Consider the following 24,990-nt stretch of genomic DNA (forward strand, 5'->3'; position numbering starts at 1 on the left):
CCTTCAGCCCATAGCTGAACAAAACTTTCTGCCTTTTACCAACTTTACCTCAGTTCCAGCTTCTTTTCTCCTGTTGTGCTGTCCAACATCTCATCCATCATGTCTTGCTACAACTGTGGCCGTTTGCTCCAATTTCCATCTGGGATCTTTGGAGTTCACCTCCCATTACTATTATCTTGCTTCCATCTTACTTTCCACCCTGTCCTTCATCATGCGCAGTACACTGGTGGGAGGTCTTCCTCCTATTACACCTTCGAAGCCACCTTTACTCTCGGTTACCCTCTCAGCGCTGAATAACCTCATAGAATCCAGCATTTGGCCTTTGGCCTAACGTTTATACTCAAAATTGTTGTCTTGCAGTCCAACCCCACATCTCCCCTTTTCGCTCTCCAGTGCTGATCGGCCTCAAGTGTCCAGGGTTTAGTTTTGTTACCCATTTCAGTTTAAAATCGTTCATTTACTAAGTCTCAATGTCTCAATGCGCGAGAGGAAGGTTGACCTCGAGCTAGTAAATCGAATGTGTAGTTCATTACCCGCAGACAATCGGCGTTCCGAGACTTGATTAACAGCGGGAGTAGCTTAATTTCGTTACTTAGGGTCTTTGCAGTGTCCCCTCGGGCCCCTAGCCGCAAGTTCTCTCATTTTAACTGTCCCTCCGTTCATATGATTTTCCTTCCATCTGATTCTCCACCCTCTCTAAGGGCTGTTTTCTAGTGCAACTGCGAAGTTTTCCTCCTTTACAACATGAAACCTTTACTATCAATTTCCCTTTCAGCGCCTTTGGCCTAAATTTTCCATTCTATTTATACCTAAGAACTTTTGTTTGCTTAAAGCCAGCTTAAACTAAAAGAACACGATCCCCGTATCCCAGATAAGCCTCAAAAGAATAAAATTCCATCATACAGAAAGTGAAGATAATAGCAGAAAGTGAGAAATACTTAGCTTGGAACTTGTTGCAATAGGTATACAGATAAAAATTCGCTGTGGAAGTTTTATTAATCCGCAGGGAATCGTCCACAACTGGACACTTGAAGTATGAATGCAATAATGTTAGAAATACGTAGGTAGTACAGAGATTTTAAATTCGTTATACAAGCTTACACGATACAAGTCTAGTACGTGTGTGAACAGTCGAGTGACTTTATTAAAGTTAAACAAATTGTATTTTGACGAACCAGAGTGAACCAAGGTATTTCTGGTGATAGAAGTTCACTCTCGACGTGGTTCGGAAGTCCCATAAAGCCGTTGGTCCCGTTGCTGAATACCCACTGGTTCCATGCAACGTAAAAACACCATACAAACAAACCAAGGAACAATTTGTTTTGTAAGGAGAGAGCTAATAGCACCATTATGAGACTAGAGAAAGGAGACCCAGATTCAAGTAAGATCAGGACGTGGCTTTTGGTAAATGGGAAGAATCCTTATCCCAATTAAGTAGCCTATATCTACTACGATCCTATTCAGCTTTGAAGAGTGAAGTTTAGTGCACAATGAGGCTCGGAGAACTTTGGCATATTTCTCTCCTCTCTCTCTCTCTCTCTCTCTCTCTCTCTCTCTCTCTCTCTCTCTCTCTCTCTCTCTCTCTCTCTCTCTCTCTCATAAGCAAACAAAAGTTAGTATATAAGGGAGGAAATAAGTGTATATTCTTAATTGCATTTCATCAGCGATACTGAGTATCATAAGGCGCGGTATTCAGGATATATTTAAAAAGCTGGTAGATGTTAATCATTCGAGCCTTCAAGATGGGCATGATTATATAGGTAAATAAGAAAGTAAGATAGAAAAGGATGGCAAGGTATCGAGGGAGTGTTGCCTCATGTAAAAACGAGCAGTATTAACAGCTGCATCTAAACTGCTGGGGGAAAATGACTAGAGAAATTACCACTGCATACACACACAATTCCTAAATCTCAACGCATGCCCATATATGCTGCATTAGAAATAACCGCTAGTCGAAACTTAACTAGGAAAGGGAACAGGAACTATCTGACACCCAAAGACCTTCAGGGATCATTGTTTACGTTGTACCAAAAAAATAAAAATTAAAAGCCGTATAAAACAATTTCACAGCAAGTGAAAAAGATGAATAAAAATGTTCCTCTGACGTCATACTCATTTTACGACTTTGGTATAGCGGGACGAAGGACGCGTTTTTAGGTGACAAGATGGTGGTACTAAATAATAGCTTTGTATGGGTGAAGGAGAATTGTGCAGAGGCACTGAATGGCAATCTGACTATTGTTGTTTTCAAGGCGAATGACCAAGAAAAGGGCTAATGTTAAAGTGCTTGAGAGAGAGAGAGAGAGAGAGCTTGTTTCCTGGTATGTAGTATTATACGTCTGCTACACACACACACTATATTATATATACCATAGGATGTGTGCCTGTCTACGTGTGCGGCCGTATATAACAGACGTAGGCTGCATGCCAGGAAACAAGCTTTTTTTCTCCTAAGCATATTATATATGTATATATTATGTTATTATATTATTATATAAGGTATATATATTATTGTATTATATATAGGGTATATATATATGTATATATATATGTTATATATATATGTAATATAATGATTATATATGTAATATTATATGTATATATATATGTATCCATATAATGTATCATATTATGTATATCTATATGTATATATATATTCTATATATATGTAGATATATATGTTAATATATATGGTATATATATATGTATATATATTCTGTATATATATGTATATATATATGTATATATATATGTATATATATGTATATATATATGTAAGAATTAGATAATGTATATTATATATGTATATATATATGTATATATATATTGTATTTATTATATATGATATATATGTATATATATTATGTATATATATATGTATATATATATATTATATGTATATATATATGTAATATATATATGTATATATATATATAATGTTATATATGTAATATATTTTATATAATATATATATATATATATATATTGTGTGTGTGTGTGTTTCGAACCTAAGAAGAACCAAGAATATTAATTAAACCAAGAATACTTTGGAAAAGCTAAAAAGTTTTGCAATACTAATGATGTTATCTGTAAAATTATAAAAATCTAATTATACAAATGAAATTTTCATCGGAAGTTACCGGAACAGTAGTTTATCAACAGCTGATATCTCTAAAAATCTATCGTTTTACCATTCAAAACTTTCAGATATTATTCCACTTTACCATTACTGTGTAGAATAATCTCTTGGAGCAAATCACAAATGGCAATTATTGTACTAATACTGTATCTCATTCAGGATATGATATAACAGTAAAGGCAAATATGGAAATTGTAGTTACTTGGGCCCAGATTTTATCAAGGTTGAAAATATGACTAAAATAAAAGCCATAGAATTGTATTGAAACCACAATTTAGTTATTTTTCTGCTGCTCCAATTTTTTTTTATATATCCTAAATATTGCTTTTATTTTAATCATATTTTCAAACTGAGTGGACTTGAATGGCTTCAAAAAGTATTTAAAGCCTTTTAATCAAATCTTTAGATAAATGATGAGTGGGCAGAAGTAGCGAAGACTCAGAAACCTAGAGGAAAAATACTGATGAGCAAGTTAATATGACACCTGATACTAAATGTTGAATGTTAATACACAAGATTACCCAAGCTAGTATGACACCTGATGTTGAATGTTTATACACAAGACTACCTTTCATTGAGAGGTATCTGAATACAGATAAGATTAGTCGTTACTGCTATAACCCATACATCATGATCTAAATTACATATGAAATTTGTGCAATTTCTCTTATCCTCTTATTTAGCTAATTACTTATGTTTTTAAAGCTGTATGGCCTATTTTGACAACGTCTCAGATTATAGTTTCACTCGTATAGTTATGGAATAAGGCGACGCCGGCCGATAATCAATCAAAAGTAAGACAATTAAGTACTAAGAATATGTGATTTCGTGTAGGATCATGGGTGGATAAACTCAATGTGCCAATGTGAAGTACAAACCGTAAAGCAACACTTTTTCGATGACAAAAGGAAATAGGAACGTAAACGCTTGTTTCAAAAAGAAAAAGCGCTGCTGTTAAGTAAATTATAAAAAAAAATAACAGAGGTAATCACCTAATTATGCCCTGATAAGTTAATCGAGGTATGATAGTATACAAATATTTAACATATTAACATGGGAAGCCGTCAGTCAGAATCAAATTTCCGCTGACAATTTTTGATCAATTGAAAAAGTTAGCCTCTTGCAGGCCAGTATAAGTAACCAGTCACAACGACGCTGAAGACCTAAGTTTGCTAATTCATTACTAACGGTGTTTACCGTTCCTAATTGTGAAACGCACCAAAAGGCCTTTCAACATTGGCCATTCGATGACTGAAGCCGTCTTTTGTTTAGGCAAGTGGGTGTAAATTGAAAGAAACAAGTAGACCATTACTCCGTTATCCGTTGTCAGTGACAGGTGCTTGTTCGTTTTATGGTGTTTTAATATCCAGGTGAGTCCCCTACAACCATTAACCAACCAACTCTCTATGGCACTGGAAACTAGGCAGTGAAAAATAGGTGCGAATCTTTTATAAATTGTCATGAAAAGTGTGTTGATTATTTTGTTAGTAACAATATAAATGTGGCCCAAGGAAGGTGACAATACATAGCAATCTATACTTATAGGCTAGATGTGCCCCTATGGTTTAGGTAATTTATCGTCAAAGTCTTAGCCTAATATGGGTAAGCTGTTAGTTTGAGTGTTTAGTATAAGAGATTTGGTAGTAATATACTAGTGGCTGCCATTCCCTAACCTCTATGATGTCTTGTCCTAAGAGACCAGTAGGATTTAAGTTCCTGGACCTAGGCTAGTAGGTATTATAGGTCTTGCCAAGATGCAATGTCTGGTGAAATGATAAAAGCCTCGGCTTACCCTCATCCCCATGACGGCGTGAAAGGAAAGCTGAAATGACAGTTCAGTGTGTTACATCCTTAGCCATCCTGAGGATCAGTCCTAGACTTTTGATTAATTTATACTTTTTAATGTAATCACATTTTGGAGTTGAAAATGTTTTAATGTCTCCTTGGAGTATTTTTGACAATTTCAAGATAGTACTAGTTTTGGTAATTCTAAGCCCGCATTCCGCGGTACAGTAGACTATGGCAGTTGACGTTTTCCTATGTTATTTTACCTGCTGAACAAGAATTTAAAGTAATATTTATTCGGTCGACTGTAATTAAATCGTAATTTACCTCTGAAGACTACATGACAGTACAAGGGGTACGATGTACCAACTACAGAGTTCAAAGGTAAATAATAGATTAATTACAGTCGACCAGAAAAATATTACCTTAAACTCTTGTAAAGTAAGCAAAATAACATGGGAAAACGTCAATTGCCATAGTCTACTTCGGTAAATCTAAAGGAGAGCTCCGTCTCTTGTTTGCAGAAGAATATATATTTTTCCGATGTATTTTTTGATTATGCTTAAACTAATCATTAATATTGGTGGCATCAAGCAATTACACCCTTGTTCCCATCTAACAATCTTGGGGGACCCCATTGGGAACCGTTGTTTTTGGGTGGGGGGGAGCAGGAGAAAAGTTATTTCCAGGGCACTACCTAACCAAACAAACCACCTAACCTAACCTAGAGCGCCGTACCCCTACCTAGGCCTAGCGGGTGAGGCTTCGCCCCCCACTGCAACCCCCCCCTTAAGGACACTACCTTCCCTGCACACTTCATGACAATTCCAAAAAATTTGAGCGGCCATTAGGCTAACTGAGAGACAATACTCCATCATATTTCACACGATAATCAAATATTTCACACAATAATCAAAATATATACAGGAAATATCTTACCTTACATAGGTTTTATCGCACCGAAAGGCATTTTTGTTAAAGTCAAGAAGGCACTTTTCCTTACAAGTCGGGCAAATATGTTCACTCTTGATTAAACCGTGATTTTGGGCAAAAGTTTCGAGCCTTTCTATAGGCCCATAATAATAGTTTGTGAAATCTCGATAATTCACGTAACACTTTTCACACACTATGGGGAAACTTTCCTGGGGAACAAAATCGGAGCGTGTAGCGTGTAAACGGTCGTGCTAATTCACTCATGGCGTTAGTGTAAGTAACGCTTAATTGGAGAAAATAGGTGTATTTGCCGAAAAAACTTACGACTTGGTAACATTATATATTGTCATTGGCTGAAAACACAGTGCTTTCTTTTGTTTCAGAGAAAATTGAAACGTGCTTATATACGATTGGATATTGTCTATAATGATGACACTTTTTGGGTGGAGTTTTTTTTCGTGACGTCATTCGGAAGGTGTGGTTTCCCCATGACAATTTGAGACTGCGCAGCACACAAACGAACGAACAGGAGCTCATTAAAATAGGTGATACGACAAGAGACAACAACATGAAGGATTTTGTTTTTTCTGTAGGTACAAATGTTCAAAGGTAAATTACACGTTAATTACAGCCGGCCGAAAAAATATTATCTTAAATTCTTGTTCAGGCAGTAAAACTGTATAGAAAAACGTCAACTGATATAGTCTAGTTCGCCGCAGAATAAGGGCTTAGATCTACCCTAGTTTTAGTAGTATATTAACAACCTTGATATCCAAAAAAAGTTAGATCTTTTGGCAACCAGCAGAGGAAACAGAGAGTGAAAGACAAGGGTGTGTTTAAACCAAACTAACCTAGGATACTAGGTCCTTAATTTTTGTAGGGTGGATAGGTGAAGCCTCAAGACCTTCCCACCATATCTAACCTAGGCCACTGAAAATTAAGATAATAGGTTGTTGCAACCTAAACTAATGTGTAGTGTTCGGGGTATGCCTAACCTAAACTGAACCACTGTCATTTTTAATCAGTAGGGTTGTGACCTAACCCATCCACGCCTAGCCAAGATCCCATGCCCTTACCTGGCCAGGGAAGGTTGCCTTCCCTTGATCCCCATACATAACCTAGGGTATCAGGCCCTTCTTTGTAGTGCTATTGCAGAAACATTTAATAAACCTTACCTTAATCAGAATCAGAACTTGCAACAGTATCATGGGGATGTTAGGGGTCATCTTTGGTGATGTTCTAATACTAAGTAATAGTATCTAAGTAATAACCGCGTGTTGAGTAATTTAATTGTAAATTGCAGTTTCCTATAGTATTTTGGTTGCATAATCACAATTTTCTATTAGTTTTTAGCAGTCTGTTGTAGTTACCCTGTAATTTTCTTTGAACTCTATGCTACGGTAAGGGGGACCCGGGCATTCTCATCAATCAAAAATTGAGTATTTCGATGGGAAATGGTTTTTTGTTGGAATGGAAATCGGCATGAGAATTGAACATAGGGAAACAACTATATAGTCAGTTGAAAAAATACATGGTAATTTATACTAAATTAGTTTTAAAACTTTAAGCTATAGTGGAGGTATATAATTACATAAGGGGTACATAATATTCTGTTAAAACTAACCAAATTTAGAGTGCTGGGTCATTCTGGCATTGGGCTTTACCTGCTTCCAACATAACCAAGAGAGCTATAAGATAGTTAAATGTGGGTTTGTATTCTAACCTAACCATATAATTAAATGCAGGATACCAGGTCCTACCTTGCCAGCATCTGGGACCACTTGATATAACCTGACTTGGAGTATATAAAGTAACCTCCCCTCTCCCCACCTCCTCAACCCTCTGGAGCAATTATGGTTTATTGTAGGTATTGTTCTTAGGCTTGTATGCGGGCTATATAAGTGACTCCTCCACAGATCACAGTAGGATTTGATGGCAGATAACTGCCAGCTGATTGAATGATTTGAATCTGTGACTCAGGCTTTGTTTTTGATTGTAGAGAAGGGTTACAGCGAGTAAATTGATTAGCAAATGAATGGAGAAACTGTTATAAAACTGTGTTCTTTAGAAAAATGTAATCTTAAAGGAACCGTTACAAACTCATGTTCCGATTGGGAAAGGCCACCAGTAATTGAAATCAAAGAATTTGTAAGTGGCATTTTGTTTTTTCTTGACAAAACACTAAAGGTGGGGATTGTATTATGAAAATTCTTTTCAAGAAACAGGACTAAATTGACACCATATTCTACATGGATTCCACAGCTTAGCTGGTCAATAGGAGGCCTTAGCCAAGTGCATCACCTGGAAGCTGTAGCCTAGTGCCGGGGTCACCAACCTTTGTAGCTAGAAGGACCATTATTTTAGAGAATCATAAAGATGTAGTGCTGTCAAGAGCTGCAGTGACAAAAACGGTTTCCTAAGATCTAAAATAAAAATCAGCAGTACTTCAGAAATAACATAATATAGTTCAATAGGCCTACTTTAAAAAACATAATTACACTAGACCCCCATATTTGCAGATGTGTAGCAGGCACCCCAGCCCACCTGCGAATAACTGAAATCCATAAGTACTTAAAATCTCTAAAAAATGCTTAGGACTGCCTATTTTGATAATTTTAAAAAAAATGCTTATGCCTGAGTATTTAATAGTTTTTTCACAAAGTGCATTTAGTCACAAAAATATGAAAGTACAGCAATTTGTGAATTTTCATACAATCAACTTACCTGTCAGATATATACATAGCTAAGACTCCGTCGTCCCCGACAGAAATTCAAATTTCGCGGCACACGCTGCAGGTAGGTCAGGTGATCTACCGTCCTGCCCTGGGTGGCAGGATTAGGAACCATTCCTGTTTTCAATCATATTTTTTCTGTCGCTTGGAATGTAAACAACGTTTGCAGTTCCTCCTGACTTGATTTTTGGATTTCATCGCCATCGATCTTCTGGGCTATCTTTTGCAGGGAAGTACTGGATCTTTGGTTCGGCATACGCATATTAATTTGTTTTGATAACTTTGGCTTCGAAAATTTCGAAGAATTGTTTACGTGTAACTACCGAACTTTTCGGTAGACAATCACATAGTTTGCAAGAAGGAAAATTTTAATATTTATTCATAATAACGTGTAGTAAATGTTAGAATTGATTGAGCTAACTTCCTTCTTGACGATGTAAGGAAAGAATAGTTACGCTTCCTTTAGAAGTTTATATAGCTCGTCGTACTAACGAGCAGTTAGAGCATTAACATTACTAGTAGTGTGGTACCTCATCTCCTTCTTACTTCACAGAATCTTCAAATTCATATTGCAATTTGGAGACAAAGGAAGGTAGCTCTAAATACGAGCTATTGAAAGGTAAGAAGTGATTTTACTGTTAGTGCAGTGGAGGGTGCGTTCTGTTCGGCTCTGTTTCGCTCCCAGGCCTAGACCTCTTCCAAGCTCACATACCCAGAGGAGAAGGAAGGGCGTCGAAAGCCTTACGGAGGTTATGGAGAATCCCCACCGATCAGGCGTCCCCTCGGCAGGATCTGTAGATCGTCCCAGACTGCCAAGTTCGCCATTGGAAAGGCGTCCTAATTAGTAGAGGGTGCGTTCGATCGGCTCTGTCTCGCTCTCAGGTCCTAGGACCTCTTCCAAATAAACTCACAAGCCCAGAGGAGAAGGAAAGTCGAAAGCCTTACGGAGGTTATGGAGAATCCCCACCGATCGGGGCGTTCCCTCGGCGGGATCTGTTAAAACGTCCCAGACTGCCAGGGATAGCCATTGCAAAGGCAGCCTTTAAAAAGTGCGTCTGTTCTTCCGTTTCTTCCATCTTACATCCGAAAACGACGAAGAATGTACATGTTAGAAGTTCGGACGATCTGGCTCGTTCTCTGAATAAGAGAACACTGACTCACTGAGCGAGAGGCTGAGAGCCAGCCAGCAAGCTAGCGCGAGCCACGTTCCAACAGCCAGCAGCGAGCCGCGTTCCAACAGACTAGCGCGAGCCGCGTTCCATCAGACTAGGCGGCGAGCCTCGTTCATACAGAATAAACGCGAGCCGCGTTCCAGCAACTGAGTGAGAGCCGCGTTCCAGAACATTTTCTTCGGCGCAAGGCGCCTTCAAAAGAGAAAACAGGCGGCTTAACTAAGGAGCCTTATAGTAGAATGGCAATCAGAAGGATGCTTCCATTGAACGTTTTCTGGCAAGAGCTCGTATAACAAGACTAGAGGCGCTCGGATCTATTAGGGCGCACGGGACCTTCCACGCAAGCGGAACGTTCCAGGAGCGAGTCTCCTTCTAGCGTGCGGAACATTCCAGGCGCGGGAACTATCCAGACGCTAGGCGCTAGGCGCAAGGATCCAGACACCAGGCGTCAGAAGATTTCAAAAATCTTCATTAGAGAGAGTCAGTCGCGAAGACTCCTCTTTGAATTTTTAACTTGAACAACTTTCCCCTGTCAAATGTGCAAGATGTCGCACAGGCGGCCGTTGCTTTTGTCAGAAGGATTCTGATACTAAGAGAAGCCCCCTTTTCATTATTTCAGAAGACTCCTTTGTTAGGCAGTTTCCTCTCAATGCGGACACTCTCCTTCATCCATGCTCTTCCCTCGTTTTGAGAGGCAAGAGCTTTGGGAGTTTTTCTTAATAAGATCTCATCGATGTTTGGGTATGATGGCGGATAGAAAATATCTACTTCCTTCCGTAAACCCTAGTGATGAACAGGAATTCTGTCTCTTCCGCGATTTATGAAGAAATCACGAAGATTTAAAGAGTTCCTTGATTAACTTCGTTCCTTAAGGATATATATATATGTATATATATATATATATATATATATATATATATATATATATATATATATATATATATACTCTTTCTATCGTTCTATTAACGAAAAGAACGAAGATAGTAGAAGGTAGTAGAGTTTTCTGTGGGATGAGAATACGATACGGTCAATTCATAAACACATACCGTAGTTACTTCTTTTCTGTGCAACTCAATTACAAGTATCCTTCTTCTTGTCTTTCCTAGGAAGGACTACGCTTAAAGGGATTGTTAAGACTACACCTACTTAGCTTCTAGATTTATCGAAGTCTTGTTTCGCTTAAATATGCTTTAATAAGAACTTCCTGAAGTTCGATAATATTTTATTAAATTCCTTTATTAATTGGAGTAGCTGGCAACTGGAAGAGTAAGCGGGGACTGCTTTCGCTGAGAGCCTGAGACCAACGCAGTCACGCCTATGCCAGTTACTGTCAGTACCATGTAGGTGTCAGTCATGAGCGGTCGGGCGAATCTCTCTCTCTCCTGCGGGAGGGAATAACTTTCCGTATCTCTCCCCTACAATCGCGGTCTTAACCTCGGATTGAGGGGATAATTAAGCTAACATAATTAAATATTGTATGCCTTTTGCTAAGAAGCTTTCAATAAGAGAGATAGTACAACCTTTCAATGCGGTACCGTAGGTAACATTATTAAAGGATTCTATCGCAGCAGAACATTATATATGTAATGCTCTCAGGCTTACGAAAGCATAGCTTATTAGAGTACCTGCTCAGAAGAAGATGGATGAGTCGGATGGGAAACATTCTCTTTGGGACAGAACTTGTTTCCCTGAATGGACTATACTACGTATATAAAGTTTTTTCCTACTAAGAACGGAAAATTAACATGTGAAAGGATGTCGGGTACCATAAAGGCACAGTGTTCTGGCCACATAACATAAAAAGAATTAGAAGAAAGCGCCAGTCTGGCGCAACGCGCCAGAAGTACCAACCTGGCGCAATGCTCCAGAAGCGCCAGCCTGGCGCAAAATTTGCGCCAGAAGCGCCAGCCTGGCGCAGTGAGCCAAGAGCACCATCCAAGATTTTCTCGTTTTAGCGAGTTATTAACCTAGGAGTCCAGTAGACTCCTCGGACACCAAGCTCGGTAACGGCAAGATTCGTTCCTGATTTCGTTACCCATTTAATCACTTAGGCCATTTCCACGACACTCTCATATCGCATAGAGCATCGAGAATCTCTTTTTTTCGCTCCATATTCGCGTTAACAAAGAGATCCTTCTCGATCGACGATAATAACTGTTAACATGTTTAACATTTATTGGGAAGAGTTGTGAGAAGACGAACAGGCTTCCTATAGAATGCTTCCTTTTCCTACTTCTCCCCCACCCCGATTGAAGATGACGTGGGAAAAGCTTCAAGGAAGATTATCTTGCCAGTACAAGAGCAACTGGCCTCTTTGGTGGGAGTGTTAGCGCCTCGTAGGAAGGACGTTGCGCTTCCAATCAAGAAGTCTCGTCCTCTCTCCCCTGCGAAGCGAGAGGCGTCATGCAGACGTGAAGCTTCCAAACATATCGCAGAGGCTTCGGTTTCGAGAGCGAGATCGGGAGAATCTTACGGAAGAGACGTAACGCCAGAGAGACGTGAGACGTCGTCAAGACATGAATAGTCATTTTAAATGCTGCTTTTAGACGCGAGGCTCCAACCAAAATTTTGGCGCCAGTTAGGACGCCTTTTGAGAGCGAAGCGTCTTCCGGCGCGAGGCGTCATCCAGACGTCAGCAGCCACACAAACGGGAGGCGTCAGCCAGGACGCTTGGCTGACTAGAAGCGTCATCCAAGCGGGAAGCGTCATCCATTTATGGAGAGAAGCCTGGGCTGTTGGCGCCTTCCAGGACTATTAAAGCGGGGAAGAGGAAGGAATATCATTCCCTTAGCCCCTCTCCTTTTAGGAGTTTGTCCTCCTTCAGAGGAAAGACATACTGAATTAGCAACGGAGACCTCCATCTAGACCCCGAGTTAGAAGTAAACTCGGAGGAGGAGTTTCAAGGAAGAGAAGGACTGTCGAACTATAATGTTTTGACAGCCTTGCTTCTAGAGGAGTATGGAGACGACTGACTCCTGCCTCTCCTCCTTCTCCGCGCTCTCTTTTCTCGAGTGCAAAGACGAAGAAATCTTCGTTTTTCTTAGAATGAAGCCCGCCATTTCGATGAAGAGGGCTCTTCAGTCTTTAGACTCTTAGATGAAGTTGAAGAAGGTGTTAGTTAGAAACGGTCTTCTGCATGCCTCCAGCGAGACTAGCTGGTAAAAGAGCATTTGATATCAGACGGGAGAGAATAGGGGTATTCTCTTCCGTCTACGTCAGAAGCGGACTTTTCGACCTTAGTTGACGCTTCACGTAGACAAGGTTTGAACTCTGCCGTATAACTTGGGGCATTTCAGAACTGGACCATCTCCTCAAGGGACTCTTTCATGTATTGGAAGTTTCAACTTCTTAGATTGGTCCCTTGGGTGATGTCCAAGAAAGCCCATGATTCTGAAGGACTCGAACCAGAAGTCCTTCTGTGTATTTTGTCTTGTATAGACAAAGCGGTTCAGGATGGCTCGGTTGAGATCTCCTCTTTGTTTGGAGCAGGTCTTCTTAAAAAGGAGGAACAGTACTCTAGTGTCTTTTTAACCAAAGCGGTCTCCCACGCTCAGAGGGCAGCGCTTCTGTACTCGCCTTTGTCTGACTTTTTGTTCCCTTCTCAGTAGTGAAGGACATTTCTCGTTCATTAACTGAGAAGGCGACTCAAGACCTTCTGACACAGTCAGTAAGGAAGAAGAAACCTGCAGACAGCCCCAAGAACACTGTCATTGTCTGATGAGGAGAAAGACCGGGCCTACAACCTGACACAGATGCGCTAGATGCGAACATATAGGACAGATAAGAGTGTCCGATGTGGACATTGCCAGACATCCTCGAGACTCTACCAAGCTCGAAGCTCCGGCAAGTGGGGAGGAGCCACCCAGGCGCGAGGCGCCAGGCAGGAGCGAGGCGCCAGGCAGGCGCGAGGTACCAGCCAGCGGCGAAGCTCCAGGCAGGCGCAAGGCGCCACTCCAACCGGGCGCGAGACGCCAGCCAGGCGCGAAGTCCAGGCAGGCGCCAAGGCGCCAGGCAGGCACAAAGCGCCAACCTGGCGCGAGACCGCCAGCCAGGCGCGAGGCGCCCAGGCAGGCACAAAGCGCCAACCTGGCGCGAGACGCCAGCCAGGCGCGAGGGGCCAGCCAGCCGCGAAGCTCCAGGCAGGCGCAAGGCGCCACTCCAACCAGGAGCTAGACGCCAGCCAGGCGCAAGGCGCCAGCCAGGCGCGAAGCTCCAGGCAGGCGCGAGGCGCCAGGCAGGCACAAAGCGCCAGCCAGGCGCGAGCAGCCAGCCAGGCGCAAGCCAGGCTCTAGGCGCGAATCTCCAGCTAAGACGCGAAGCGTCATCCAGATGCGAGGCGTCATCCAGATGCGAGGCGCCAGTCAAGCGAAAGGTACCAGACAAGCGCTATGCGCCAACCAAGAGCGAAGCACCAGCCAGGCGCGAGGTTCCTGCCAGGCTTCAGGCTTCAGTCGGGGGTGAGATCCATTTCAAGAAAGCCCTGGTCTTCTTTGAAACATGGAGATCTCCTAAGCACTTCATTAGTGACTTGATTCCTTCAAACAGCTGAGAATTAAAAGCGCAGGAAGTGCGCGCTTTTGCAAATTCTTGTTCTTTACATAACAATATGTCATATAAGACATATTAGCTGTGTTGTACGGTAGAGGCAACTCTGTGTTGACTTCTCATTACACAAAGGATGTCAAGTTAACCTACGAGAGATCCTTCTCTTTTGGTTTATACGTTTCTGCGGATACGTTACTGGGATAAGGAGCCGACACTGATCCTTAACTTTGAGTTAAAGTTTTTTAAACTAGTGAAATTATTGGGGTTTTTGAAAGGAGTGTGGGGATAACTCTCTCAAATTTTGAGCGCGAACCCTCGTGTTAGGATCAGGTGATCGGGATCGGTGTTGCGCTCCTTCATAAGGTGTATTGTCATATAAGTGGATCAGCACCCATTGACAAAGTCCTTTCAGGCTCTGCCGAGTAAGTGGATAAGACCCCTTCGGCAGACCCACAAGAACTCTTGGCCATAGATCACATATCTCGCTAAAGTTTCTTGAGGTGATGCAGACTACTGGGCAAACACCCACGAAGTCTACCACCTATCAGGTAGGAACCAAGGTTTTATTTATACCTACAACATATGTTGTTTACCTGTCTATCCCATATAGTAGCTGTCTCTTACCCTCCACCGAAGGGTGCCAATCAGCTATGTATATATCTGACAGGTAAGTTGATTGTATGAAAATGATATTGTTATGATACAATAAAGTTTCATACATACTTACCTGGCAGATATATACGATTAGGGCCCACCCAGCCTCCCCGCAAGGAGACAGGTGGAAGAGAAAAAATATGATAGAAAACAGGAATGGTTCCTAATCCTGCCACCAGGGCAGGACGGTAGATCACCTGACCTACCTGCAGCGTGTGCCGCGAAATTTGAATTTCTGTCGGGGACGACGGAGTCTTAGCTATGTATATATCTGCCAGGTAAGTATGTATGAAACTTTATTGTATCATAACAATATCATATTTCTCAGTTTAAAATACCACGAATACGTGATTTTTCTGCGAATAATGTGCATATAGGGTCCATAGAAAAATCCACAAACAAGTGAGTCTGCGAATAGCAGGAGTGGACTGTATGGTAGTGATAATATAGTACTTAAGTTCACAAGGCAAAGTAGATATGTTCTTTAATGCATTATCCTTTCATTTATATGCCAGCCCTCGTAAAAACAGTTCGTATGAAAGATGATTATGGCAATCATAAAATACTAAAGAAATGTGGCAACTTTATATTTTTGTTTTAAATGGAAAAGGTATTTGTTCAGCATTTAGAGCCGCACAAGTGTCTTGAAAGAGTTGCAGGTTAGTGACCCCTAAGCCAATGGGTTAGGTAACTGGATCATAATCCAGTTACATAACCCATTGGCTTTTCTTTATTTACTTGTATACTAAATGCTAAGTCATGCTCAAGTTACAAAGATCTATAATAAAATTCCTTTTAATTTTCATTTTATGGGGACCCTATGATAACGTAAGTTTGGCAGTGTCGTACCTCCAGTATTTGCCTCAGATCACCGGGAACAGACTAGTGACTTCGCTCAACACTGCATGACCATTTCACTGGTTTGCCCGGTATATGAGCCCGAAGACATGCATGCCCAACGGTCAGGCCCACTCGTGTGGACATGCCTTAAGACCTCCTAAGTAGAATGTAAAGACACCACCTACTAAACCAGTGGCCATCTTAGTAAGTATGCCAGTTAGGGAGCTCGGTAATTCTAAGCCCACATTCAGCGGTGCAGTAGACTATGGCAGTCGACGTTTTCCTATGTTATTTTACCTGCTGAACAAGAATTTAAAGTAATATTTATTCGGTCGACTGTAATTAAACTGTAATTTACCTCTGAAGACTACATGACAGTACAAGGGGAACGATGTACCAACTACAGAGTTCAAAGGTAAATAACAAATTAGTTACAGTCGACCAGAAAAATAATACCCTAAACTCTTGTAAAGTAAGCAAAATAACATATGAAAACGTCAATTGCCATAGTCTACTTCAATTGAACAATCTTTGAAATGTTGGTTCGTGGCCATGAAACATAAACAAACCGCCATATTTGAATGCTGGTAGGGGGTGTGGGATACGTAACTAACGGAGTCTTATCTCTGGTAAAGGGGTGGGGGGGGGGTACCAGAAGAGGAAGGCAGAGGTACGAGTTGGTAAAGCCACGCTGGGATATGGTGGTAAATAATTCCCAATAAATATCACCGACATCAAAAGCACTACACCTTTGGAACACTAAAACACAATATAACAAAGTACATAAAGATTAGGAACCTTACCTTAAAGGGGTGGAGGGTAGAGTTCAGCAGCCGCTTTCACGAAGGCATGGAGCCTTGTCTTGGGGTCTTGAAAGTGGATTTTAAAGTACGCCACTGCCGTGATCTTGACAGTATATTACCAACCTTTCATACTGCCCCGAGTAATGGGCTGAAATGTCCTTATAACTAACGAAACAGTTAACACATGTACGGGGCAGAGTCGAGTTAGTAATGAGGCCCGGAGGAGGTAGAGGTGCCTGTGAGTGCTTCCGCCATCTGGCTGGTTGATAAGCAAAGTGAGACACTGGCAAGTTTGTCAGGATGAGGGGGGGGGGGGGGAGGTTGACTGGAGACCACGAAACAGAGTAGGGAGGATGGGGTGGGGGTAAATATTTCACGTTTGAAAAAAAAAAACACGAACACTGTATTGTAATAAATGGGTGGACTATATAGTAAACGAGGGAGTCCTGTTTGGGGGTAATCAAACTTGACAAAATGTTGAGTGAAATCGTACAAACATAGCTTCTTTTATGTTTATGAAACCAAAGTTATCGTGTATTATTATTAAAGTAAAAAATATTGCAATGAAACCTTACAGTAAGGACACATATTTTACATAAGAGCTAATAATCCATACATACATGAAAATATGTATTATATATCTATACAGGGTTTTTTACATCTTGTATTTGCACATCTGGTACTTAAGTATAAATTATCAAGTACAAGTCTAAGACCATTTTAGTGAATAATGAATAGAATATTATAAAGTTTCAAGGATCAGAGTGGTCAGTTATGGGGGTGATTGAACATAACAAGAAATGTTGAGGACAATTGTAAAAATTGTGTAACCTAACCAGTGGGCACCCCCCATCCCCATAGCCCCCCTTAAAGGAAGGCAATCTTAGAAGTGTAACATATAGGTTAGGATAGTAACCAAACCAACCTAACCTACCCTAACATAGTAGAATGTGTTACCTGACTGTGGGGGCTCGGCCCCCCCGTAACCCCCTTAAAGAAAGGTAATCTTAGAAGTGTAACATATAGGTTAGGATCGTAACCTAACCTAACCTAACCTAACCTAGTAGAACATGTTGTCTGACCCATACCCCCCCTTAAAGGAAGGTAATCTTAGAAGTGTAACATATAGGTTAGGATCGTAACCTAACCAACCTAACCTAGTAGAACATGTTGCCTGACCGGGGCTCCGCAGGAAGGTAATCTTAGAAGTGTAACATATAGGTTAGGATCGTAACCTAACCAACCTAACCTAATGAACCTATTAGAACATGTTGCCTGACCCGGGGGGCGGAAGGCAATCTTAGAAGTGTAACATATAGGTTAGGATCTTAACCTAACCAACCTAACCTAACCTAGTAGAACATGTTCCCTTACCGGGGGGGCCGAGCCGCCCTGTACCCCCCCTTAAAGGGAGGTAATCTTAGAAGTGTAACATAGAGGTTAGGATCGTAACCTAAACCAACCTAACCTAATGGAAAAAGAAATTGTTATGGGTCAGACAGGCACGTAAAGGCGAATATAGAAAAAAGAAGGGGGGAAAAAATGCATGTGTGAATTGGAATGTTTGTAAAATGAAAAGATGTAATCCCAATTTCACAAAAAAATATAATTCCATTAATTTCAAAAAATGTAATTCCATCAATTTCACGTCATTGACAGAAAGGTCTCGAAACTTCATAAAACCGCCTTCTAGTCCCAACCCTCAGGAGACTTTCAGTGGCCTGCCCTCAATTTTAACGTAATATTGTAAGATATATAAGGCAACATTATGAAGTGAGAACAAGTCAGTGCACATATTAAACAATACTATGATAAACGGAACAGAAATAAAAGCTTGAAATATTATTACACAATTACAAAACAAATGAGGAAAAGGAATATACTATTTAACAATCCTCCCCAAAAGTCTCCTATCACAACGTAGGGTTAATAATGCATCATGATTGGTTAAATACATGTAACCCCCTACAAAACCCCCCATCATTTATCTCCTTAGGAACTTTGTGTCTGAACTAAAAGCTCCCTTATATCTCGGCACACGCGCAGTAGGATTGGCGCATGCGTAGTAGGATTCGGCGTCATAATAGCAGTAGCAATAAGTTTATTTTGGCTATGTAACAGCTCCATATGGGTTTATTTATCGCTTTATTTAAGCTTGTATTTCGTGTTTCAAATGTCATAAATAAGAGGAAATGACACAATAACATTACAAAACCTTCCCCCAAGTGTTTTACCCCACCCAAAACCCTGCATTCCCATTGGTCCCCCTTACTGTAGGATAAAGTTGAATGGAATAATTCGCCCAAGTGTTTTACCCCACCCAGAATTATCTTAAATTCGTGTTCAGGAGTTAAGACTGTATAGAAAAACGTCAACTGGCATAGTCTAGTTCGCCGCGGAATAAGGGCTTAGATCTACCAAGATCTGCTGTAATGCCTCCATACACAAATGAAATTTTGGGTTTTATTAAATATGGTTTATAGCTGTTCTTTACATAATGATGGTTCTTCTGCCACCCCTGGTAAGGTACAGAAGGTATGAGAGTAGATCAATATTGAAGGGGTGAATCATTACCAAATAGGTTCCAGTAAGGCCAAGATTTGTAGTATTTATGAAACCAAGTGCATCAAGAAGCATTTTCATGTAACTGTCATCAATGATTTTTGTAATCATTGGTATAATCGTCTGAAGTTTCATTTGTTTTTAGTTTCTAAGACAAAGCAGAAGTTGGAAAAGCATAAGATTTCAGGTGAGAATCTTCAGAAAGAAAGGCACTATGAGGGAACAGCTGTGTACAAATAATGTCAAATTGCAGTGATAAAAATACTCATTAGTTCTTAGTAAGGTTCTGTGTTTATTTAGTTTTAATACATAATGTGCTTTAGCACAAGTTTAAGGAGAGAATTTTGCAGATAATAGTCATACTGGTAATTTGTAGAAGTTCCACTGAGCCATTGTATATTTGAAAGAGGCTTAATACCTTGTTGAAAGTTGTATTAGCTAGCATCTTAGCGGGAAATAACAATTCTGTTTGAACATAAATCTTATGTTTTCATTTTCTTGTGCCAATTGTACATTCAGTATCATAAATTCATAATCTTGAGAGAGTGAGGCAGCATTGTTTCATCCATGACACCATCTTTTACAGGAGAATTGCTTAAGGGGACTGCAGCTGCCATCAGATCTCTTTAGTGGCACTTTTGTAGAAACTATTCAATGGACCCCAGAGGCTTGGAACATAAGTTAGAGGCGCAGAGGACATCACTGCAATCGGAGTCTCAAAGACAAAGGGGAAGAAACAGAAGTGGTACTGAAAGTAGTGAAGGATTGTCAAAGGACCAAATTCAAGGAAATGTTGAAAGTTGCATTTTTCTTGAAGAGGGCCCTCATCAAGCTTCTGAAGATTCAGCAAGTGTTCCTGTATCAAGAGAGAGACCAATAAAAGTTTCCAGAGGTCCACACCACCAGGCCATGTTCCCCAAACAAGATTTTTCTGTAGCTGAAAGAAAGGTGTGTAGTTCCAGTGTTCCACCAAGTCCACAGGTTGCAACTGACAAAGACTGGCAATTTTCTGCAGCAGCTGATATAGCCACTGGTATTGTAGGTACATATAGAAAATTGTATGATTCTTCTTCACACATGCCAACAATCCAGGATGAAACCACCAAAAATATTTTGCCCTGGCAAACAAATGAAAGTAGTGAGTTCAGAGGAGTACCCCTCAATTTGCCCAAAACAAATGAAAATGTTAGTAAGTCTGGTGATTATAAAGGTAAAGGTTTTGTTGGTAAATTGAGATCAAGAAAGGCAAAGGCCATGCCAGTGAATGAAGCTGCTCCTCAAAGTGCTTCTGCTTCCAGCAGTCCTACCTCCAGTGTTTCTTCACCTGCTTTATTTGAATTTCCTTCCAGCCCCTCGACTTCAGCAAGCCCCACAACGTCAACAAGCCCAACAAGCCCTACATCTAAAAAAAGTCCCCTTTTGAGTTTTCTCCTTGGTCATAATAGGTACTCCGTGAATACTTCTGGAAGCCCAACTTCACTTACAGCATCCCCCCCAAGTATTTCACCTGTAGTACAGTTTGGATCTCCATCTAGTAGCGAGTTTTCAGAAAACCCCACTACATCATCTGCTAAGCTTTCTCCCCAAAATCCTTTATTTGATAGTGCTCAGTCATTAGGGTCAAGTTATTCCCATGCTAGTCAGAAGGATACAGGACCCCCTAAGTTTGTTAAAAGACTAAGGAAGATTCTTCGCTCTCCAAGAAATTTAAAGGACACTTCGGGCACTCGTGGGGTACCTAGAGAAGCATTTATAACCTCCTTAGGCAGTTTGGATATTGCTGGCATTGGTAGTCCTATATCCCCTGAAAACACTGGTGTACTTGACATTGAAGGCCAAAGTAAGCTTCCCACCAGAGATCCCAGTGAATTGTCTGCCTTGGGTCATGATGCCCACTTCATGGGTGACCACCATTCACTTTCTGCAAGGGATTGCCATCTACCTTCCACTGGAGATAGTGGAGAATCTTCTCTGGAACCTTTGGGATTTTCTCCTAGGGATCAGTATAGTTTATCTCCAGTGCCTCATGGTCTGCCCCTTGTCTCCTACACAGAGATTTCCCCTGGAACACACACCAAAGTCCTCTATGATGAATCCTCCCCGGGGGATGGTGGTGGTCGTTCATCCAAAGCTAAAGCCAAAGGAAAAGGAAAAAAAGGAAAACAGGGAAAAGTGAAAAAAATGAAAGAATTTGAAATGCATAAAGAATCTGAATGTCATCCTTCAGTACATTTAGGTCAGCCAGAACTTGCTGTTTATCAGCCATCAGAAAATCTGCCTATTGATGAAAGAAATATTGGGTTTAGTGAAACGCCACGATCATCCACATCTAGAACAAGTCTGAGATCAGCTAGTGGCAGGAGGAAGAATGCTAATGTGTCAAGGAAGGCAGAGACAAAAGATGCCTCGCCCAGGTCAGAAGCTGCCTCGCCCAGGTCAGAAGCTGCCTCGCCCAGGTCAGAAGCTACCTCGCCCAGGTCAGAAGCTGTCTCTTCCCCTAGTTTGTCTCCAGGACAGCAGAGCTTTGGGCAAGCAATAAGTCCTCCTTTAGATGACCAAACTCCATTATCTTTATTTGTACGTGTTTTTGACCTTGCACAATTCCAGCAGACTACAAAGAGTGCGGTAGAGTATGAGTGTGAACTGAAACCCCCTGAAAAAAGCACAGTACATATGTTAGCATCAAAAAGCTCAGATTCATCAGGTATTGTTAAACACAAAACTCGTCAGTTTTCAGACCCAAGACAGCTGGCCCCTTTCTCACCTGTTCAGCGTGAAACCTCATTTTCAGAGCCAAGACAGATAATTACTACTTTAAAAAATCAGTCTCGTCGTAGTCAACCGTATCAGACAGGTCCTCAAGATTTTCAAAGAGGATTTGGTCAACCCTCACAATCATACCATGGTGTTGCAGCTGAGCAGGAGGTACCTGTACAGGATCAAATAGAAAATTTAACGTCTGATATTTCTGGTCATAGGGAAACTGGTCAAGCTTACTCATTAGTACCTCCATTCACCCAGCCTCACCCGAGTATGCAGCCATCCAGACAGCATCAAGGGTTAACAACCCCCAAGCCACCTTTTCCTCTCATTTCCTCACAGAGTTTTCAGCAAGAGGACTATGCTGTAGCAACACAAGGACACACGTCAAGCTCTTCAGTGCAGAAATTTGATGAAGTCCCTTTTTCAAGTTCATCTTATGAATCCTCATCATCTCTTGACTTGACCTCACCACAACGGTACAGGCAATCTCAACAACCAAAAACAAGTGTGAGACAGAGATTGCCAGTTGCTGCAGCCAGTCGGCCAAGTCGTTCAGTGCAACCCCCACTACGATCTCCACTTAAGCAGTCAGCACTTGCACTTCAGCGAAGAGGGGCCTTGTACTCGGAAAGCCAATATTCAACAGAGTCAGTTAAAGATGACAGGCCATTAAACTTGACACAAGGAATACCAGCTCCCAGCCATTCAATACATGAGTCATCTACCAGTTATCAGCCTAGTTCATCAGGACAAGAGTCTCATTTAGCATTTCCTAGTGAATTTCTCTCTGAAAACCAGTCATCAAATCAACCACTTGTAGAACAAAACCCAATGTTGAATTCTCTATTAGATAGATCACCTGTCAGAAGAGTTGATACTGATGAGGGAATGGCAGTTCTTATGGCACAGCAGTTGGCCGTACAGTCTCCACAGAAACAAGCATCACAAGATCGAGAAAGACTGGGTTTTAGCTCTGGTCAGGTTTCCACTCCAAACCCTGTGGTGGGCACAGCAGCTGGGATACAAGAAGCATCTACTTCAAGTCTAACTCCTGTAATGCTTCAGTCAAGCTCTTCAGAGCGGCCTTTCCCTGTGAAGTCTCAGAGTAAATCTCCTTCACATCGCTATCAGAGGCATAAGTCTCGCTCTAGAAGTCGGGGATCCTCCCTTACAAGGGCAATTGCCAGACGGCAGGCTGCATCTCAGCTATCTTCAGAAGAGTCGGAACGTGACTTGAGCCAGAAGAGAGATCGACAAGGAGATGCATCAGAGTAAAAGGTATAGATTACATGGCTACGGTTGAAAAAAGAACCGTATGTTGATACTGACAAAAAAAAAAAAAAATCCAAAGCTGATGCCAAATCTGGTACTGATAAATGTAGTGTAGATGCTGCTGGTGCCTGTAAGTGTTGGCTGCAGTTAATCAAAGCATCTTGGTTCCAGTCCAGCAGAATCATTATTGGTAAGCATAACAGAATTTTAAAATTAGTTATTCATTATGTAGATGATTATGCATTGATGATAGTATATAGGAACTTTTGGATCGGCAGTAAAGCCTAGATGATGTCACAACTTCAAAAGTATATTTCACAGACAGTTTCCAGTGAGTGGACTCATTTGAGGTGGATAAAACGAATGAGTCCACACTGCACTGTATACGAGAGAATAACGTCTGGAATTTCTGTGGATATTTTATTGTATTCCTTCAACTTGAATGTTACAGCTTGACTAGTGGGTGTACGTATTAGATATAACGACAATGCTACAGGAACTGTTTTGTTCCTTCAAATTCATGGTCAGCTATACAAAAGTGTGAATAACAGCTTTTGAAAACTCCTGCATATAGACTGCTTAAACTTGAAAACTGTTATGACGGAGCATTGGCTTATGAGAACAATGCGTAGGTTGGGAGAATGAAGGGAGATGCAAGAAGGAAATTCATTAATTGCTAATTAGTACGGCCGTTTGTTCTTAATGTTTGGGCTTAGTACTTAAATGTGTTAATGGTGGATTAAACACCGTAAGATCAGAGGGGATTTTTCTTCGCTAGTCTCCATTCGCAAAAAATTTTTTTTACCATTCCGCGAGTCCTTTGTCTCTCTCCCATTGTGACAAGGCCAGCAGAAATTGTTGAGTAACTTGGGCTTATTGAAACATATGTAATATAATCAAGAAAATACAATTTTAAAAAACTTTGTGCATGCTAATATTTTCCGATAGTAAGCCTCTTGCCTGATATATCCAATATCAATTTCAGGTAAGTCTCCTCATCTCCAAAGGTGCAGAAGCATTGAACCTACAGGATTTGACACATCTGAAATATTGACGATAAAAAAAGTTCAAGTGAGGAGAGAGCGCTTCCACAAATTTCATATTTTTAATTGGACGATTTTACAATTTTAGGTGGGGACTCTTGAGTTATAAAGTTATTGATTTTTAGACATTGTATATATTCCTATTTATAAAGTTATTTTCTAACATTGTTGTTGGCAATTTATATTTTTAGGCTTTTAAAATTTTTGTGAAATTGTTTAGAGTTCAATTCCAGTAAATAGCCGTTTTTGCCTTTATCCACTTCAGATCAGACATCTTAATTTTTTGTATGCTGGTTAACACAGAAGCATTTAGAAAATGTGACTGTTTCTTTTTGATAATGTTTTTGAACTGAGACCACTGGTCAGTAAGGTAATTTTAGAATGGAGCTTGTGTTGTATAACTGTTCATTTTTACCGAAATATTTGTGTGATTTATTTTTTACATGTGTACATAAGCCCTTTTGTTAGTCGATAGTCTGTATGCAGTTACAGATTCAATATTTTATTATGCAGCATACAATAAAAAAATATTTTTTGAAAAACTTTAAATGTCTAACCACAAAAGCATTGCACAGGTTAGTTAGAAAAGGAATTACACACCTGGTTTGGTTGTGCCGTGGTAGTGATTTTCACTCACCCCAGAACTATACCGACACCTTTTAATTAAGGTGAGCAAGCTGGAATATTCTGGCAGGTCCAATTTAGCAGTTCTCTGGTATTATAGCAATATTTTACCTTAGAAATAGT

General features: G+C 40.7%; 1 protein-coding gene across 7 annotated transcripts in view; it reads left to right on the forward strand.

Moving 5' to 3' along the window:
* Positions 1-3,895: 3,895 nt before the first annotated feature.
* LOC135219715 (UDP-glycosyltransferase UGT5-like) overlaps positions 3,896-24,990 on the forward strand; it is a 106,400-nt gene continuing 85,305 nt past the window's right edge. For 2 of the 7 annotated variants that reach the window (XR_010315495.1, XR_010315496.1), the window contains exons 1-3: positions 4,233-4,509; positions 19,752-23,390; positions 24,186-24,331. The gene's annotated coding sequence lies outside the window, so the exon portion shown is untranslated. Of the gene's footprint in view, positions 3,934-4,048; positions 4,577-19,751; positions 23,391-24,185; positions 24,874-24,990 lie in introns of those variants that run through there. The other 5 variants (XR_010315498.1, XR_010315497.1, XR_010315494.1 and 2 more) reach the window with 5 other exon arrangements.

The sequence above is a fragment of the Macrobrachium nipponense genome, chromosome 1 (genome assembly GCF_015104395.2).
Source record: "Macrobrachium nipponense isolate FS-2020 chromosome 1, ASM1510439v2, whole genome shotgun sequence".
NCBI classification, from domain to species: Eukaryota; Metazoa; Arthropoda; class Malacostraca; order Decapoda; family Palaemonidae; genus Macrobrachium; species Macrobrachium nipponense.